This window comes from Rhinolophus ferrumequinum, chromosome 10 (genome assembly GCF_004115265.2).
Source record: "Rhinolophus ferrumequinum isolate MPI-CBG mRhiFer1 chromosome 10, mRhiFer1_v1.p, whole genome shotgun sequence".
In the NCBI taxonomy this organism is placed as follows: Eukaryota; Metazoa; Chordata; class Mammalia; order Chiroptera; family Rhinolophidae; genus Rhinolophus; species Rhinolophus ferrumequinum.
In genome coordinates, this window is record NC_046293.1 from 56,921,884 (window position 1) to 56,942,855 (window position 20,972).

General features: G+C 37.3%; 1 pseudogene; it reads right to left on the reverse strand.

Moving 5' to 3' along the window:
• Positions 1-6,130: 6,130 nt before the first annotated feature.
• On the reverse strand, positions 6,131-7,729 carry LOC117028837 (heterogeneous nuclear ribonucleoprotein C-like; annotated as a pseudogene).
• Between the last annotated feature and the right edge of the window lie 13,243 nt (positions 7,730-20,972).

Below are 20,972 nucleotides of genomic sequence, written 5' to 3' on the forward strand. Positions count from 1 at the left end.
CTGATAAAAGTCCACAGGATCAGGAAAAGATGAGGTAGCAATATTAAATAAGACAAAACAGGCTTTAAAAGAAAGAGTATTATTAGAGATGAAGAGGGTTGTCACATAATAAAGATTCAATTCACCATGAAGATATGAAAACTATAAACTGGTATATAATAATAACATACTTTAAAATGTATAAAGCAAAAATTCACAGAGATGCAAAGAGATACGAGGTGGAGCTGCCAGACATGTCCAGTAGCCGAGTGGAAGATTTTAACTTATCTTTCTCAGTAATTAAAAAGTTAAGCAGATTAAAAAAAATCAGAAAAGATATAGCAGATTTCATAACCTGATTGACAATCTTAGTCCAATGGATATACATAGAACACTGAACCCACAATCTTAGGGAATTTTAAAAGATACTTCTAGAAAATGTATGGATTAAAGAAGAAATTGTAATAAAACATATTAAACAATAATATAAAGCAAATTATTCATAAGATAAAACAAAACTAATACTTTGAGAAAGATACACAGTCATGAATGCATATATTAAAAAAAGAAAGGCCCAAAATTGAAGAACTACGCATTCAACTTAAGACAGAAATCTTAATAGTAAACTTAGAAGAAGAATAGCAAAATAAACTCCTTCAAAGAGGAGTAAGACTATAATAAAGATAGTACATTAATGAAACAGGAAACAAAGTTACCACAGAAAGTATCAAAAGAGACAAAAGTTACTTTTTTTTTTACAGGACTTTATTGGGGAACAGTGTGTACTTCCAGGACTTTTTTCCAAGTCCAGTTGATGTCCTTTCAATCTTAGTTGTGGAGGGTGCCGTTCAGATTCAAGTTGTCCTTTTCAGTCTTAGTTGTGGAGGGCGCAGCTCAGCTCCAGGTCCAGTTGCCATTGCTAGTTGCAGGGGGGTGCAGCCCACCATCCCTTGTGGGAGTCGAACCGGCAATCTTGTGGTTGAAAAGACACACTCCAACCAACTGAGCCATTTGGGAGCTCAGCGGCAACTCAGCTCAAGTTGCCGTGTTCAATCTTAGTTGCAGAGGGTGCTGCCCACCATCCCTTGCGCTACTGGAGGAATTGAACTGACAACCTTGTGATTGAGAGCCCACTGGCCCATGTGGGAATCGAACTGGCAGCCTTCGGAGTTAGGAGCATGGAACTCTAACCGCCTGAGACACCGGGCAGGCCCCAAAAGTTACATTTTTGAAAAGATTAATAAAATTGACAAATCTCTGGGAAGAGTGATCAAAAGAGAGAGAAGACACAAGTAGAAATTATTTGGAATGAAAAAGAGAGCATCACCACAAATGATGTGATGATTGAAAGAAAATTTAAGAATGTAATGAACATCTGCCTATAATTTGTTTTAGCCAATATAGACACATTTCTTGAAAAATACAAGTTTCCTGAAGAATCTTATGAAAAGACAGAAAACATAAATGATCTTATAATGACTCAAGACATTAAATTAGTAATAGTTAAACATCTTTCCTTAAAGAAAATATCATGCCAGATGGTTTTACTGGCAAGTTCTATTGAAAATTTAAGTTGTGGGGCTGTTGGTTAGCTCAGTTGGTTAGAGTGCTGTGCTCTTAACAAAGTTGCTGGTTCGATTCCCACATGGGCCAGTGGGCTCACAACTACAAGGTTGCCGGTTCAACTCCTCCGAATCCCGCAAGGGATGGTGGGCTCTGCCCCTTGCAACTAAGATTGAACATGGCACCTTGAGCTGAGCTGCCGCTGAGCTCCCAGATGGCTCAGTTGGTTGGAGAGCACAACTAGCAATGGCAACTGGACCTGGAGCTGAGCTGTGCCCCCCACAACTAAGATTGAAAGGATGACAACTTGACTTGGAAAAAAAGTCCTGGAAGTACACACTGTACCCCAATAAAGTCCTGTTCCCCTTCCCCAATAAAATCTTTAAAAAAAAAAAAAGAAAAAAGAGAGTGGAAAAGAACGTTGGACGATTAAAAGGAAAAAAATCTTTAAAAAACAAAAATGAAGAGTCATATCGTTTTGAAAGATAGAAAGACTTAATATCGTTAAGAAGTAATTTGTTCCCAAATTGATCAATAGATTCAATAAAGTTCCATTAAGAAAGCTAAAAGGAGTTTTTGTGAACTTTGAAAAACTTACTCTAGTATTTAAATTGAGAAGCAAAGAGCCAAGAATGGCGAATACATTCCTGAAGAACAAAGAGATGGGGGAATTTGTGTAGCATATGGTGTTTAGACCACGTGGTATTGGTGCATGGGCAGATAAATAGGTCAATGGAACAGAACAGGGTCCAGAAACAGACCCATCCAGATATGAAAAGATATAATAGAAGTGGTATATTTCAGAACAGTGGTGAAAAATGGAGTATTCAATGAAAAGTGCTGGGAAAATTGACTGTTTTATGGGGGGAAAAATAGATCACTACTTATACCACACACAAAAATCAATTCTAGAAAGGTTAGGACTTAAATGTTAAAGGTAAAAGCTTAAAAATTTAAGAAGAAAATATTGGAGAATGTCTTTATGCCCTCAGAGTTGGAAAGACTTTTAAAACAAGATACAAAGAGCATGTACCATAGAGGAAAAGACTGATAAATTCAACTATGTTAAAAATAACTCTGTTCAACTTAAAGCACATAAATAACATGAAAAGACAAGTCACAACCTGGGAGAAGATAATTTGAATTTTATATACCTGACATAGGCTTAATTTCCACATATATATATGTAATACCTAAAATCAATAAGAAAAAGACAAACACGATCCAGCTCATCCAATGGTTCTGGTAGTGTCTGTGGCAGGCCCCTATCGACAGACACTAGTGCAGACGTTTAGGCTTTTGGGCAAAGCTCTGCCATCCTCTCCAGATAACTATTCCCTTGAAAAACGCCTTCTGGCTTGTTAGTGGACCTCAATAGAGATTGAACATTGACCGTGGGCCACCAAGTTACCATGTGACCCGAGGTGCCCAGAGTGAACACTATGAGGAAGAAGGTACACTTCTGTTGTTTCTGTTATTTCCTGGCAAGCATGGTCCTGTGGATAGTTTTTTCCTCATGGCAACTGGAGTAGAGACCTCAGTGTCTTTTCCACACTTTGTGGGTGTTGAGAAGCAGGACGTGGTGGCTTCAGAGAGTATCAGAAGTACTATCTTACTTGAACCCAGCCATTGAGGTGGTGGCTACCCAATTCCCTGACTTCCTGATAGTGGCAGCTGTAGCCCCCTTGCGTAGACCAGTTTCACTGCATTGTTCTGGGAGTTGTTTCTGGAGGCAGAAACGGAGTGAGTCAGTTTAGGTCGGCTGGGAAGCAGATGTCAAGATGGAATTAGATGTATAAGAAATTTGTTGGGGGAAATGCCTGTGAAGAACCCACGGGGAGGCGGAAGGAGTGGGCAGGCAGAGCTTCAGACCATGATGCAGTTCTGACATTTAGAGGGAAGGAAGGAGTAGGAGTGCAGTGTAGCTCTGAGAAAGTCTTGGCTGGGCTCGTGGCGATTCTCTGAGCAAAGGCTGTTCATTGGCGGAACCTGGCACTAGGCAGGCATAGCATGGTCTAGAACCCCTGCTGTGCTCAGGCCCTGGACAGCGTGTGGTGTCCTGTGCATGCTGTGGTGGACCCTGACAGTGACAGCTGGAGGCTGTCAGCAGCTTCTTTCTCCAGGAGGGAGCTGAGCAGCACACTTCCGTGACTATCTTGCTCAGCCTGAAGTCTTCCCCTCCTCTTTTCAAAGACTTTTTTCTTTTTTTTCAAACAGCACCTAAATTTTGTTTCAAAGCACTCTCTGCTTAAACTAGCTGGTATAGTTTCTGTTATCTGCAGTGTAACCCTGACCAATATAATCCCCAAGCTTAGCTGCGGCTGGCAGTGAATAACAGTATCTGGCATATTGTAGCTGATCAGTACATATTTCTCGTATGAATGAATTTAAGTGGAGTGCCTAAAGGTCTTTCAGAAAAGGATATTTAATATTTAATTGCCAATTGTTTGCATTGTTGCAAGCAATCATTTCAGCAAAATCTGATAGTCTCACTGAGCTAGGTTTAGGGATGATGAAAGGAAAGAAAGGGGAGGACAGCAAAGGGAAATGTGGCTGCCCCATTCACCAACCTAGTGATGTTGAGGCAGCAGGAGGGGCATGGTCCAGGGGTTCCAGGCTGTGGGTGGCAATGAATGACAGTCTCTCCTGGTGCAGAGAAGCAGCTGCAGCTTAAATGCCATGTAGGAGCTGATGGAAGGAAAGATATAGTGGTACCTCGGTTTTCGAACATAATCCACGAGTTCTGATATGTTCGAAAACAGCCGACAGGTAGGCCTCAGGATCTTGCACTCAGTGGAAGCCGTGTGACATGTTCAACTTCTGAGTCGTGTTCGAAAACCAAAGCATTTACTTACGGGTTTACGGAGTTCATAAACCAAACTGTTCATCAATGGAGACGTTCGAAAACCGAGGTAATATTGTATACTGAAAGGAGGTCACCTTAGAATGGGTAGGTGGGTGGCAGGCAGAGGCTGATACCTGGGTTTATATGCAAACCCATGAATTCTATATATGTCTATATAGCTCTTCCTCAGTCATAGGATCCACTTCCTTTTCTCTCTCTTGCTGTCCTCCCAAGGGATCTTCAGTTCTTTATTACAGATGAGCAGCCCCTTCAATGGAAAGATTATAGCAATCACCCTAATTTAATCTACACTTGGGAAGGTTTGGTGTGTTTATAAAATCTCAGCTATTTCCTGAACACTAGGTTTATTAAACTTTGAACTCTACTCTCAAATTCCAAAGGGCATTGAATATAATAAAGACAAATATTTCTGAAAGAGGTGATGTCAGTGAGGTAGATGTCAATGAGGTTTTGCTGAAAAATTCCTCAGCAACGGTGAAAACACACTTAAAATATTGAGACTTTAAAATTTAAAAGTTAGTCAGCGCTTCCCTAAAAAAACTCACCCTGTTTGCCAAGAAGAACTGCAGGAGACTTAGGTGAAAGTGGCAATTTGTCCAGATAATAAATACTTAAGAACAAGAGCAGTAATTGAAGTTTCTCCTCAACCCTATCCAGGCTAAGGGAGCAAAGTGTTTTCTAGTCAGGCACTCTTCAGTCCTGCATCTGGAACCACCCAGGCTGATGAAAGAAACCGATCTAGTATTTAGTTTTGCCAAACAGTGTTTAATAGTTCAATTGAAGGGCTGTGGAATCTCACTTGAAAAGGAGGACAAATTTAAACCAGTATTAATTCTCAACCTTTCTTTTTTGTTTTCCTCATAGTGACCAGGTACTCCCTGCAGGCCAGTGCTTTGGTTCATTACTGTGTCTAATTATGACTAATTCTGACAATGTATGGAGGGACTGCATCCTCCATACAAAAACAATGTAAACATTTAGGAACATGTCATTAATATACTTTAGGAAAAGTACTGTGTGTGTGTGTGTATATATATATACATATATATATGTATATATATATATATCACATGTATACACACATACATAATTTAAACTTCATTTATTTTAAAGTTAACAATTCTTTAATATCATAACATATCCAATGAGTGTTAAAATGTCCAATTATCTTTTAAATGCTATAGGATTTTTTTGTCTTTTAGTTTGAACCAGCATCTAAATACGGTCCATGCATTGTGATTATGTAAGCCTCTTTTTATCTACAGATTCCCCTATATTCCTCTGCCCCTGTCTCTCTCCCTCTGTCTCTGTGTCTTTCTTTGCAATTTATTTGTTTAAGGAATAAAATAATTTGTTCTGTAGAATTTCCATAGTCTGGAGCTTGCTGGTTGCACCCCTGTAAAGTCTCTTCACACAGTCCTCTGTTCTCTGTATTTCCTATAAATTGGTTGTTGGATGGAGGTTTGATCACACTCGCGTTTGCCTTGGTGAGACTCCTTCATGGATGGTGCTACGTGCTTCCATCAGGAGGTGCATCATATCTAGTTGTCTCTCTTTCTGTGATGTTAGCAGCTATTGGAGATTACTGACTCGATTAATTAATTCATGAGGTGGACCCTGACTTTTTATTTTGAAATAATTATAAACTCATAAGAAATTGTAAAAATAGTACAGAGAGTCACAAGTACCCTTCATCCAACTTCCTTCCCGCAACTGTGTAAGTTACTTCTTTTCTTTCCCTTCAAATTCCTAGTTTAATAAGGACAAGCTTATTTTGAGAAAAAAAGGTCCCAAATATCAGGCTGTTCACAAAAATAACCCATAGTATCGACATCAGAATACAAATCATAAGATTATTACACTAATTATTTTCCTAGAGGATGCATTTGTCATGCTAACTTTCGGTCACAAAAATGCTGTTACACTGCATTGAACAGCCCCACACAACATTCCTATATGGGGTATAACATACATACCTCTAACTCAAAGCTGCTCTCAGGTGCTAGTCAACTATTGAGATTGCCTTTGTAGTTAGGGAAGCAACTAACTACCGAACTCGTGTACGAATGGAAACAACTGTACTCCCTGCATAACAAGAGATTATTTTGGAGACAGTTGATAAAAACCATTCATCCTTTTTATTAAGTCCTAAAGAGGTATCAAAATTAAAAGCAAAAATTACAGGGTAAGACTTGGCATAGCTACTAGGAGCATCAAAGGAAGTGAAGATGGGGCGAGATGCAGGGCAAGATGAATGAATGAACATGGGAAGGACAAGAACAGGGAGAACAGTGAGCGTGTGCTGAAGATAATAGTGGAGAGCATCTGGTGAAAATTTTGATCTTAGACAAGCACTCAGGTAAAGAAATAATGGGACAAGATTCCTAACCCCACTGTGTACTTGAGGGTCATCCTTACCAGTGGCGCTGTCTCTGCCATCCTCTCCTTCCCCAGCCTCCTTTTTCATCATCCTCGGTCAGCTCCAGCTGGTCATCCCCCATCTTCATTAGCATCATGACGCAGTAGGTCCCCCTCCTCAGCAGAGGCAGCTGCACCCCGCTCAGACTCCATCCTCACAATGGTCTTATGTTTCTTCAGAGAGCTGCTGCTCTGCTCCTCTTCTGACTTATCATTCTTCATCTCTACTCCTTGTTTGCTCTGTTCCTTTTTCATTTTTTTTTATTTCCCAGGATTTCCAGTAGGGAATCCACCTTTTAAATTTTTTATCTGGGTCAATTCCTTCTTTATGATCCGAAGGTCTTCTCCTTTCAACTTTCTAGACTTGGACGAAGATCCTTAATGTCCACTGTTAGAACTGAAGCCACTTTTCCTCCTTCATGAGGTGTTTCCTGATACATACTGGTGTTTAGAGGGCACTACAGCCAGAGCAGTAGGGGGAGGAGGAGGAACACGTGTTGGGTAACTGTATGTCCTGTCATAATAATCCCGTTGAAAGTCATAGTCCAAGTCAAAAGAAGAGCTCAGTAGAGGGGATGGAGAAGGTAATGACCAGTAAATGTCTGCTGCAGATCGTTTCACATGTACTTTTCCTCGGTTCACTTTTGACTCTGCAGCAATCATTCTGCCTAGAGCAATCATTCTGCTCCTGCCACAGCACCCCAGGCATTTCTCTCATTAATGTATTAAATGAAGGCAAAGCTCTTATAAACAGAGCAACTCAGTTTTGCCATATTTTGAGAAGATTGCTTCCACATCAGATTTCTTGACCACAAGAGTATTGAGATTCCCAGTGAATACACAGGTGTTCATGGAGCGAGGATCTGTCTTGTTGGTAACATTGCTGGCCATTGTCTTTGATGATAAGGTTCTTCACGAAGCCAAAAAATGTGGCTGAAGATTAAAAAAAAAAAAAAATCTCACTGGAGTGGACAGGGAGAAGAGATTAGATTCTGAATCTCCTCCCGGGTTCTCTGTGGAGAAGCAGCCTGCTCCCGGAGGTCCACAACGCGGCCGCAGCTGTTCAGCCTTCCTCTCTTCACAAAATTAGAAGTATACAACCCAAGTTCAATATCAAAACCAGGAAACTGACACCCATACAATAATAATAATAATACACTTTTAAATGTGCTTGGAACCTTTTTCTTTTAAAAGTCCATTGAAAGAATCAAAATAAAAACTGTTGGTGATTTGGTTAATCATATGTGAGTTTCACAATTTTGTTCCACCTCAAAATAAAGATTTTTTTCTCTGAAAGTTAACTTATGAACCTACGTTAAAAATACATCAAAGCGAAAAAAATTACATCAAAGCTAGATTTATTTTGGGCTGAAGATAGCATTGGCACTGTCTGATCCTGTTCCAGGAGATTTATTTGTAATTTAATGGTATAAATTTGGATTCTGGGTGTCCAGGAAAAAATGCCAAAGGCCCACTCTCTTTTGTTAGATGCAAAAGAAACAGCGTTTCAGAGATGAGGTCACCTTCCTTTCCCTTGAAATTCAGGGAATGTACTCATATAAAGACTTCATGGAAAAATAACACACCTTACAGTTAACAGAATGACAGAAGTACGTTTCGTGCTTTCTAATTAACAAAGTACTTTAGTTAAATAAAACGACACCATAATAAGGCATCTGAGCTTAAGAGTCAGTGGAGGGCATATCTTGCTTGGTATGTGAATCCTTTCTTTCGTTATAGTAGAAGAAAACTTGGCAATTTTGACACATTAACAGTGCTGCTTATAGTAGTTTGAACATCAGCACTTGTAACATTTCTGAAGACTCGTCTAATTTTGAAATTTAAAATCATTTTTTAAATGTATAACTTGCAGAAGTTGGGAAAATTTTTTCGAGATCGTTTGTGCTACCTACTTATGTTATAGATGAAGGACTGAAGCTCAGAGAAGTGAAGCTAATTTGCTCAATGTCACCCAGCCAGCCACTGGCTGGGCCCCTGAGGTTGTGTTTCTGATAAGCCAGGACTGGAGGCAGAGGGGGCAGCATGTATGGACGTACAGAGGCCTGACAGAGTGTGCTGCCTTCAAGGACCTGGGGCCATGTTTCCACTTAGTGTCCTGTCTCTACTGCTCACTGCAGCATCTGGTCCAGAGAAGGCATGTGTGGCATTCATGAGTTGTTGAATAGGGCTAGCATAGGAAGTAATGGGAGAGGAGACTGAAAAGGCTGGCAGGGACAGGTCATCAGGCACTTTGTATACCATGTTAAAGGATTTGAACCTTGTGTTGGCCCATGATGGCCCTGAAGAATTTTAATACAACATAATCCAATGACCATTTTAGAATGATCACTTGGCTTCAGTAGAAACATGAATAGCTAGAGGCTGATGAGACTGGAGCAGAGATACCACACAGACACCTCCCGGGGGAAGGAGGGAGAAATGATAAGGATCTGAACTAAGGCAGGGATATGCAGTTTGAAGATTGCACTTGAAAGACGCTTCATAGGTAGAAATGGTCAAACAGTGACTCACTGTAGAGGGCGAGGCTGAGAGAGGAGTGAGGACCTATGTTTCTGGTGTGGGTAAAGTGGTTGATGGCTTTACTTGCTAAGTAAGATAAGGAAGCTAGCCTTGCTGGGGGAAGATGAGGAGATTAGCTCTGGAGATGATGGACGGAGCTCAAGGGAGAAGTGCCTGTCCCTCAGGGATGAGATAATACCGCGGAAGATCACAAATTTAACTGAATGCTGTTAAAAAGCATTTTGTCTACACAATATAGACCTCAGTATGTTTCTGGCATTAAACTCACTCAGTTTGCTGTTTCTTTGCAGCAATGATTAAAATAAAAGTGCTGCAGATGGTTTCAAAATGTAAAACATGACATCGATTTCTCCTTATGCTTTATCCACACTTGTTTGGAGGAGAGGCTGAGCTGTGTGGAGAGGAGAGCAAGAGGCAGAAGGACCAGGCGGAACACCTCCTCTCACACACACCACTGCACAAAACTGCAGTGTGGGGTAGGAGGCCGTTAGCAATCACCTGTTGCTGCTCAGGTACTCTTCTCCCTTCCCCATCCCCAGAACCCTCCCCAAAGCCGCTTAGCCAAATATTTCTTCCAATCTCGTATAATATTTTCCCTGAGAGGGGTTCTGGAAAATACAATTTTCTCTGTCTCATTACATTTCCACCCTTTTAAAGCTGGTTACTCATTTTATTAAATTCATCTGTTTTTACTTCTGTATCTCTTACCAAATTATAAGCCCTTTGTGAGGAGGAAGTGCAACTTAATCGTCTTTTATGGAAACCAGCTCCCAGTTTAGTTCTTTGTTCAGCTCTTAATAAATGGAATTCAAATGAAAAGTATTTTAGAGTTTCAATTTATAATTATTTTTCATAAAATAAAGATTTCCATAAGAATTATTATTTTTTAAAAATAGGATTCTCTTGGTGTTTCTTCTCCTTCTTCTTCTTCTTTTTCTTCTTCTTCTTCTTCTTCTTCTTCTTCTTCTTCTTCTTCTTCTTCTTCTTCTTCTTCTTCTTCTTCTTCTTCTTCTTCTTCTTCTCCTTCTTCTCCTTCTTCTTCTCCTCCTCCTCCTCCTCCTCCTCCTCCTCCTCCTCCTCCTCCTCCTCCTCCTCCTCCTCCTCCTCCTTCTTCTTCTCCTCCTCCAACAACTCCAAGTTGTTGTCCTTCAATCTAGTTGTGGAGAGTGCAGCTGCCACTCCACAAGTGCAAGTTGCCATTTTCAATCTTTGGTTGCAGGAGGCACAGCCCACCATCTCATGCGGGAATTAAACTGACAACTCGTTATTAAGAGCTCTTGCTCTAACCAACTGAGCCACCCGGCCGCACCTCCATAAGAATTATTATAGGAACTTTTATAAAAGAAACGACTGCCTTCCTCTTTCTCATTTGGTTAATTCAGAAATCTTTCTTACATTAAAAAGAGTGCTTAGAATATAGAAATACTTCCTAGAAGAAACAGTTGTTGAACTTCAGGTATGGTGTATTTTTCAGCTGTCTTTAGATTTGGTAACATCTTTAATTTTATACGTGTGACTTTTAAAATGAAGAATGATTGCATTTCAGGCAGATGGAATTTATACAAAAGTGCCTATGTTTCTGAGAGGAGGTGGCAAAGATGAGTGTAAAAGCATGCATTCTGCAACAACCAATTCAAACAATAAATAATCTGGCTTCTGAATTGGTCAGTTAGGAAAGGCTAATGTGGATAGAGATTAATGCTTAACATTCTTAATGAAACTGTTGTTAACGAAAGAAATACTAGGACTTTAAAGGGGATTTCGGTTTTATAGACATGGCAATGGGTAAACAAAACAGCTTGTCTGAGTGATTTTGTTTTCTTCCTAGGAGCCAGAAATTGATTGGATTATAGAGAAAAACCTTTTTCACACTTCGAATTAAAAAAAAAAAGATAGAGATCTTCTAGCTCATATTCTTTTTCATGTTCAGTTCTCTCATGTATACAGGCTTTTAGTGTTTTAATGACAAAATAAATTTTTAAAGGAAAAATCCATAAATTATTGTGTTCTTAAAAATTCCAACAACGCAGAAGTAAGTACATAGAGTAAATAGAGGAGGTCCTTTTAAACACACTCTCCTCCAAAACCACCTCCTTCTAAGCAGTGAGTGCTGTGAAGAGTTTGATATATATATTTTCAGTTTGTTTACATACATGTATATGCACCTAAACAAACTTGTATTTCTTATTTTTTAACATAAGTGCGATTATTATATGTATTATTTTATATTTTGCTATTCTTGAATGATAGATGTTTGAGATTTTTTTCACGTCACTACACATAAATCTACCGTATTCTATTTGACATTTGCCCCATGTTACATCATATATATGGTAGACACCACAATCATATATGCTTTGCCAGCAACCTCTGATTTTTCCCAGGTACAGGGCAGATATCCCTGGATCTCAGAGAAGGTAGGCCCTTTCTCCAGCCAGTCACGCTTCTCTTTACAGGAATTTACTTCCCATTCTTCTTAATAGCTAGAGTGACCATGTGCACAGTTCTGGTCTATGAAATGTAAGGGAAAATTGGCAGAGAGGCTTCTAGGAAATGTCTGGATTCCTTGATCAACAAGCAAGAGTTACAACGAGGTTTTTCTCTGTCCTGGCTGCTGTCCTTACATCCCCAACTTCCTGCCTTTGAAGACAATTATTGATTTCTGGAGCTTGAAACCATCTTGAGACTATGAAGCCACAGGCATAAGGATGGAAAGCCAACATGCAAAGTGTATTAGTTAATTCTGCTGTCTAACAAACAACCTCAAAATCTCAGTGGATTACAACAATAAACATTTATTTTCTTGCTCACAGGTGTGAGAGTTATCTCTGGCTCTGCTGGGCTCACCTGAGATTGGCTGGGCTTGGCGCCAAGTTGTGAGTTAGGTTCGGGTTAGGTTAGTATTCTATGTATTTCCTCATCCTTCTGTGTAGTTCTTCTTAGGATGCATCACAATAGTGCAAGAGATACCTCTTAAGACGTTGGCTTAGAACTAGCACACGCAGTTACTTTCACCTCTATTCAATTGACTAATGCATGTTTCAAGGCCAAGTCCAACATCAACCCATTTTAGCACATTGCAAAGTTATACTGCAGAGGCAGAGAGTGAAGAGCTGAGAACAATAATCCAATCAACACACAAGGATGGAGCAGCAGGATGAAAAGACCCTGGGTCTTTGATGACATCATGAAGTAGCTGAACCAACACTGACACTAGTTTTATCCAGACTTTTGTTATGTGATAAAAATGAGCCCCTATTTATCTAAGGCACAATTTCTACTTGCAGTTGAAAACGTTTCAAAATGATAAAATGCAGTTGTGTTCTAATTTAACTATTTATTGATGGGCATTTACATTGTTTCCAATTTTCCATTATTACAAATAATGCTACAATGAACAATTTATATCCAACTTGACCAAATGAATGCACATTTCTGTCAGATGGATTCCTACATATGGAATTGCTGGGTGGAAGAGTACTTACATTTAAAATTTTGATAGATAATATCAAATTGCCCTCCACAGGACTTTGTCAGTTCATTCTTCATATCCTTATTAATCCTGATAGCATTACATTATAAAATACTTCCAATCTGATGGGTGAAATATAGTTTTGGTTCATTTGCATTATTATGACTAGTGAAGTTGAATGGCTTTTCATATACTTGTTAGCCATTTGTATTTCTTATTGTGTGATCTGCACGTTCATATCTTTTGCACATTTTTCTACTGTGTTGTTTTCTTTTTCTCTTAGTAATCGGTAGGGGATAATTTTATGTTTTAATCCTTTGTTTGAAACATGTTATAAATATTTTCCCTGTCATTTATTTGTCTTTTCTTTAAAAAGTTTTAAATTGAATATTGCAGAATCTAAAGAGTATGTATGAAATATATTTAAATGCTAAAGAATGACAATACCATAAATTCCCAGGAATTCATGACCCAGTTAAATAATTTGTTCTTTCTTATTACCTTTGAAGTCCTCTGTGTGCCCCTCTAGTTCCAACCCCTTCTCTCCATATTCAGAGTAATCATAATCCTGGATTTTGAGTTTATTTATTTTTTCCTTTATAGTTTTACTACATACACCTGTGTTCACAAACAATATATTATTTTATTTACATGTTTTGACCTTTATAGAAATAGAATCGTATTATAAGTATTCTTTGATGATTTCTTTCATTCAACATATTTCTAAGATTCATCTGCTTTGTTACATGTAGCTGTAATTTACAGCTGCAAAGAAGTCCATTACATGAGGTAGCATAATTGATTTATCTATTTTTCTGTTGTTGGTGGCCATTGAGTTGGTTCTGGCCACCTCCACTCCCCCTGTTAACCCCCCAAACAGTGGTGCTTTGAACATTTTCATACATGTTACTTGGTTCCTATGGGCAAGAATTTCTCTAGTTTATCTAAGAGTTGGAGTTGATCTACACCTTCAGCCTTGCTAGATAAAAGTGATTTTTAAAATCAGTTTACACTCCTACCAGCAGATATAACTGGTTTTGTTTTTCCACATCCTTGCCAACACTTGATAACGTGATTTTTAAATTTTTGCATATCTGACAGGAGTGAAGTGATGTCTTATTATAGTTTTAATTTACGTTTGCCTAATTACTAAAGAGATTGGTATCTTTTCCTCTGTTTATTGAGCATTTGTATTTTCCTCTTCCAGGAAATCCCTGTTCACATCTTGGCTCTCTTTTCTATTGGATTGTTTGTCTTTTTCTTATTCATTTGTAATAGTTCTTTAGTCTGGATATAAGCATTTTGTCACTTTGTTAGTTCCCTCCTCTGTGCTTTGCTTTTTTACTGTCTTAATGGTGTCTTTTGGTGAACAAAAGTTCTTAATTTTAAAGTAGTCAAATTTATCCTGTACTATATGGTAGATGTATGTGTGTGTGTGTTCACGCACACACACACGCATGTGCACACTTTGCTTAACAAATCCTTCCCTACCCTACAGTCATACAGATCATCTAGATTGTCACCGAAGCATTTTATGGTTTTACCTTTTACGTTTAAGTTTTTAATCCATATAGAAATGAGTTTTGTGTGCATGGTGAGATTGCTCACCCCCTTTTTAATACACTAATTGTTCTAGTGCAATCCATTGGAAGTCCACCTTTCTTTCACTGCTCTGTAATGACAGTTCTTCCAAACACATGGGGCTGTTTCTGGGTTCTCTGTCCCATTCTAGTGATATATTTGTCTATTACAATCCAAATGTCACAATAGTGCAGCTAAGATGCATTAGTATAGCTAATGCATCTTATAAAACAACTTCTCCCACCTAGTTTCCTTCTTCAGGCATATCTTATTATTGGCTGCTTTCTCTTCCTTATGTATTTTTAGAATCAGCTTGTCAAGACTCATAAGACTTTCTGTAGACTTTTTGATTGGAATTGACTTGAATCTTTAAATTAAGTTGGGGAGAATTGACACCTTTATAATAATGATTCTTTTGATACAGTGACGTATGTCTTAATTTATTGAAGTATTTTTAATGTCTGTTAATAAAGTTTATATTTTTTTTCTCATGAAGATCTTTTGGTATATTTATTCCTAGATTCTTCACATTTTTAAAGTGCCATCGGTGATATCTTTTTTAAAAAGTACACTTTTTAACTTTTTGCTGTTGGTTTAGAAGGGCAATCAACTTTATATTCAAGTCTCATGTTAAGCTCTATTATTAATTCAAAAAAATCTATCAGTATATTTTGGGGGAGGTTTTTATATAAATATTATATCATATGCAAATAAAGTTTTATTTCTTCCTTTCTCATACTCATTTTATTTTTTTTCTTGCCTTATTTCACTGGCGTAGTTGTCCCATTGTATCTCACTTTATCCTCTCTGCTTTTTAACATCTCTTTTGTATTTTCAATCTCTTTTCTCTCTTTTCTGGCTAATTTCTTCAACATTATAGTCCATTTCATGAATTCTCTTTTTAGTAGGTCTAATCATATAGTAAACTAGTTCACTGAGTTTGAAAATTCAATTACTATAATTTTCATTTCTAAGGGTTCTATTTAAAAATTGTTTTCAAAGTCTTTTTCTTCTTAGTCATATGTTCAATCCTCCTTTTATTTCTTAAACATAGTAAATGTATTTGTATGTTTACTCCAGTACCTGAAGTTCATAGGTAAATTTATGTTGTCTGTTATTTCCGCTTGCTCTCATTCATGGTGCCTTAAATTCTGTGATTTGGGATTTTTGACACTGAGTTAATATTTCTTAGTATTTTATCCACTGGAGGAATTTTTGTGGCCTGTATTGAAGGTAGGTTCCTTTAGAGAGGATTTGCATTCGTTTCTGCTTGGTGTCTGGGGCACTACCCAGGCAAGCCCATTTTATCTTAAAGTATCTATTTAAGGTTTTCCAGGCCACCAAGTTATCATGTATTTGGGCTACAAACTATTGAGAGAATCAGCTTGTGATAAGAATTCTCAAAGGAGATTCCGTCCCCTTCAATCTAGTGACAACATTTAGGACATGCTGCCACCTCGGGCTGGGGCTGGCTCATTTCTAGTACATCCTGACATTGTGAGCGTAGACGTTTGTGGTCCAGCTTTATGGAGGGAGGGTATTCCCTGTTAGATATCCCACTTTAGACTGTCCCTTATTCCCTCTAAGGCCAGAAAGTGAAGTTCAAGGAGTCTGGTGTTTGGCCTTCAGAGTAAATGTCAGCTTTGGGCCTCTCCTTCCTTAGGTTTCCTCTATCTCTTGAATTTTGTGCTTTGAGGAGTCTTTATTTTTTTGGTGAGTCTGTTAAGTGCACGAAAAAAAGATGTTTTCAGTATTCCACCCAGAATTTTTAATTGCTGTGGGAAGAACATTCTTGGCAGAGGCAAGCTGGGTTGCGTAACCCTACTTCAATCAGCCTTAGGAGACAAGAAGTTTTTCTTCTGGTCCTGATTTATTTTCCTTAACAATTTGACAAATTTCAGCATAACATCTACATTCCCTCTGTGAAAATATGTATGATCTCCTCTGAATTATGAACTTTTTTTGATTATGTTTAAATGTTTTGTTTTATTTTATTTTGCAATATGCCTCAGTGCAACTGACCTTATTTGGGGCTATTGCAGAATGTGTAAATGGCTTCTCTTTGGTCTATTTTTAATATCTAAATATACTATCCTAAAAGAAAATTTCAAAGTGAAGCTTACTTATGTGCAGAAATTGGTGTTGAGAAATGGTGAAATATGAAAAAAATTTTGGGGAAATTTCACACATATTTCTACCGTGATGAACAGCACCCTTGGTTATAACTTAGGTTATCCCTTTCTACTGATCATCTTTCTTAAGATGGACACACTAGGCTGAGTAGAAAAAGGCAATCCCCCCTCATTTCAATCCTTGACATAACCATTCTGGAACCTGTTTGCCATCGTGTTTGGACTAGGCTGGGGCTGAGAAGTATAAGAGACTTTGAGGAGCTTTCAAATGTCTTGAAAGTGCTTAGGAATAATAAAGTTATGTGAGACGACTGAGCTCAGTTCTCAGTTCAGTGATGAGAAATGATGCTGACGCATGATGGCCTAGGTTTGAATTTCGTGAGTGGAGATACAGGAGTTCGGATCTCAGTAGACATTTCAGAAAACTTCTTAACAGTTTTTTCGGATTTACATGCTAAAGCTACATAAATTTTACAAATATACACAAACTGGGGAAAATTTCTCTCTCCAAACTGATCAAGGATGTTATAAATGGTGGGTTAGAGCTAAGGCAATTTTCTTAACAGTGTCATTACTTATATAAATTGCTGGTCTTTATTCTATAGTTGAAGTTCTTGTTACTTTTGAATGTTAATTATTGAGATTACTTCAGGTTGTGTATGTGAATGCATATGTTAGATATGTGCGTGTTTTACTTTGGGATGGTACCCATTCTGTCCTCCATATATATTTTTCTTAATCTTAATGACAGCCTGGAAGACAGATCACCTGGAACTAGTTTCCATCAACCTTCCTCTGGTTCATTCATACAAAAGAGATTTGAGTGCCTTCCATGAACCTAATGCTGTGCTATGTGCCCATTCAAGTATATTTAGGTCAATAAGTATTTATTGCATACTCTATATTTGCTAGATACTATCTGGGAGAATAGTGCATACTCCTTGGATCCAAGAAAATCTGTTTAGTTGGAGAGAAAACTGTAAATTTTAGGACAAATCATTTGGCAGTCTTGCATCAACACTGAATATGAATATACCTTCTTTGACTTACTGCTAATGAAAACCACATCTTGTGTAATTATTGATGTTGTTTAATCCAGGTGAACCAGGGAAATGTCACTAAAAATTTTTTAAATTAAATTTATTGGGTAACATTGGTTAATAAAATCATATAGGTTTCAAGTGTACCTTGAATAAATAAAAGTAACATTGGTTAATAAAATCATATAGGTTTCAAGTGATGTATTTCAAAGTTTCTATAATACATCATCTGTGTATTGCTTGTGTGTTCACCACCCAAAGTCAAGTCTCCTTCCGTTACCATATATTTGACCCTCTTTGTCCTTTTCTTACCTCCCTCCCACCCACATTTCCCACTGGTAACCACCATACTGTTGTATGTATTTATGAGTTTTTACCTGTTTTATTTGTTCGCTTGTTGCTTTCAGTTTTATGTCTCACATATGAGTGAAATCCTGTGGTTCTTGACTTTTTCTGTCTTATTTTGCTTAGCACGATAATCTCAAGATCCATCCATGTTGTCTCAAATGGCAGTATTTCATCTTTTCTTATGGCCGACTAATATTCCATTGTATATATGTACCACATCTTCTTTACCCAATCATCTATTGAAGTACATTTTGGTTGTTTCCATGTCTTGGCCACTGTGAACAGTGCTGCAATAAACATAGGGGTACATACATCTTTATGAATAAATGTTTTCAAATTTTCGGGGTAGATACCCAGAAGAGGGATTGCTGGGTCATATGGTAACTCTATTCTAATTTTTTAGAGGAACCTCCATACTGTTTTTCATAGTGACTGTACAAATTTAAATTCCACCAGCAGTGTATGAGAGTTCTTTTTTCCTCACATCCTCTCCAACACTTATTACTTGTCTTGTTGATAATAACTGTTCTAACAGGTGTGAGGTGGTATCTCATTGTGGTTTTAATTTGCATTTCCCTAATAGCTAGTGAAGTTGAGCATCTTTTCGTACATCTGTTGGCCATTTGTATGTTTTCTTGGGAGAAGGGTCTATTCAGGTCCTCTGCCCACTTTTTAATTGGATCGTTTTTTTCTGTTGAGTTGTATGAGTTCTTTATATATTTTTGATATTAGGCCTTTAATTGGAGGTATGTTTTGCAAATACCTTCTCTAGTTTGGTTAGTTGCCTCTTTTTGTTGTTGTTGGTTCCTTTTGCTGTGCAGAAGCTTTTTAGTTTGATATAGTTCCTTTCCTTTATTTTTGCTTTTACTTCCTTTGCTTTTGAGATCAAATTTATAAATTCCTCTTTGAACGCAAGGTCCATGAGTTTTGTACCTACGCTTTCTTCTATGAAATTTATTGTTTTAGGTCTTATATTTAGGCCTTTTATCCACTTTGAGTTACTTTTGGTATATAGTGACAGGTAGCATCTAGTTTCATTCTTTTGCACATGGCTTTCTATTTTTTTCAGCAACATTTATTGAAATAGGTTTTCTTTTCTTCATTGTATGTTTTTGGATCCTTTGTCAAAAATTATTTGCCCATATATATGGGGGTTTATTTCTGGGTTCTAATTCTGTTCCATTGGTCTCTGTGTCTGTTTTTCTACCAATACACTGCTGTTTTGATTATTGTCACTTTGTAGTATAATTTGAAATCAGGAGTGTGATACCTCCGGCCTTGTTCTTTTTTCTCAGGATTGCTTTGGCTATTTGGGGTTTTTTGTGATTCCATACAAATCTGATGATGATTTTTTGTTCTATTTCTTGAAAACATTAGAATTTTGATGGAGATTGCATTAAATTTATATATTGCTTTAGGTGATACAGTCATTTTAACTATGTCGATTCTTCCAATTCATGAACACAGAATATCTTCTCATTTCTTGGTGTCTTTTTCAATTTCTTTCAACAATGTCTTTCAGTTATCAGTGTACAGGTCTTTTACCTCCTTTGTTAAGTTAATCTCTTGGTATTTTATTCGTTTTGCTACAATTGCAAAAGGAATTGTTTTTTCATTTCTTTTTCTGAAACTTCATTGTTAGTATATGGAAATGCAAATAATTTTTTTACATTGATGTTGTAGCTTACAACTTTATTGTATTTGCTTGTTGTTTCTAACAGTTTTTTGGTGGAGTCTTTAAGGTTTTTTATATAAAGAATCATGTCATCTGCAAAAAGTGACAATTTAACTACTTCATTCTCAGTTTGGATGCCTTTTATTTCTTTTGCTTGATTGCTCTGGCTAGGACTTCCAATACTATGTTGAATAACAGGGGTTAGAGGGGACATCCTTGTCTTGTTCCTGATCTTGGAGGAAAAGCTTTCAGTTTTCATCATTGAGTATGATATTAGCTGAGGTTTTGTCATATATGGGATTTATTATGTTGAGGTACTTTCCTTCTATACCCATTTTATTGAGTGTTTTAATCATTAATGGATGTTGTATCTTGTTAAATGTTTTTTCTGTGTCTATTGATATGATCATGATTTTTATCCTTTATTTTATTAACCTGGTTATCACATTGATCGTTTTGCATATGTTGAACCATCTTTGCACCCCTGGAATGCACACCACTTGATTGTGATGTATTATCTTTTTAATGTATTGCTGTATTCGATTTGCTAGTATTTTGTTTGGGAGTTTTGCATTTGTATTCACCAGAGATATTGATCTGTAGTTTTCTTTCTTTCTTTTTTTTTCCTTGCCAGATTTTGGTATCAGGATAATGTTGGCTTCATAAAATGAGTTAGGAAGTAGTACCTTTTTTCAATTCTTTGGAAGAGTTTGAGAAGGATAGGTATTAAATCTTCTTTGAATGTTTGGTAAAATTCATTAGGGAAGGCACCTGGTCCTGGATTTGTACTTTCTGGGAGGATTGTGATGATTGTTTTAATTTCCTTACTGTTGATTGGACTATTTAGATTTTGCAGTTCTTCATGTTTCAGTCTAGGAAGGATATATATTTCTAAGAACTTGTCCAATACTTCTACGTTATTGAATTTGGTGGAATATAGTCTTTTATGGTATTTTTGTATAATCCGTGGTATATCTGTGGTGTCCATCATGACTTCTCCTTTTTCATTTTTGATTTTGTTTATTTGAGTTTTCTCTTTTTTCCTTAGTGAGTCTAGCCAGAGGTTTGTCAATTAATCGTTTCAAAGAACCTGCTCTTTATTACATTAATTTTTTTCTGTTATGTTTTTGTTTTCTATTTCCTTTAATTTTGGTCTAATTTTTATTATTTCATTCCCTCTGCTGACTTTGAGCTTTAATCGTTCTTTTTCTAGTTCTTTAAGATTTAATGTTAGGTTGTTTATTTGGGGTTTTTCTTGTTTCTTGAGATAGTCTTATAATAATATAAACTTCCCTCTTATTACCACTTTTGCTGTATCCCCAAAGTTTTAATATGTTATATTTTCATTCTCATTTGT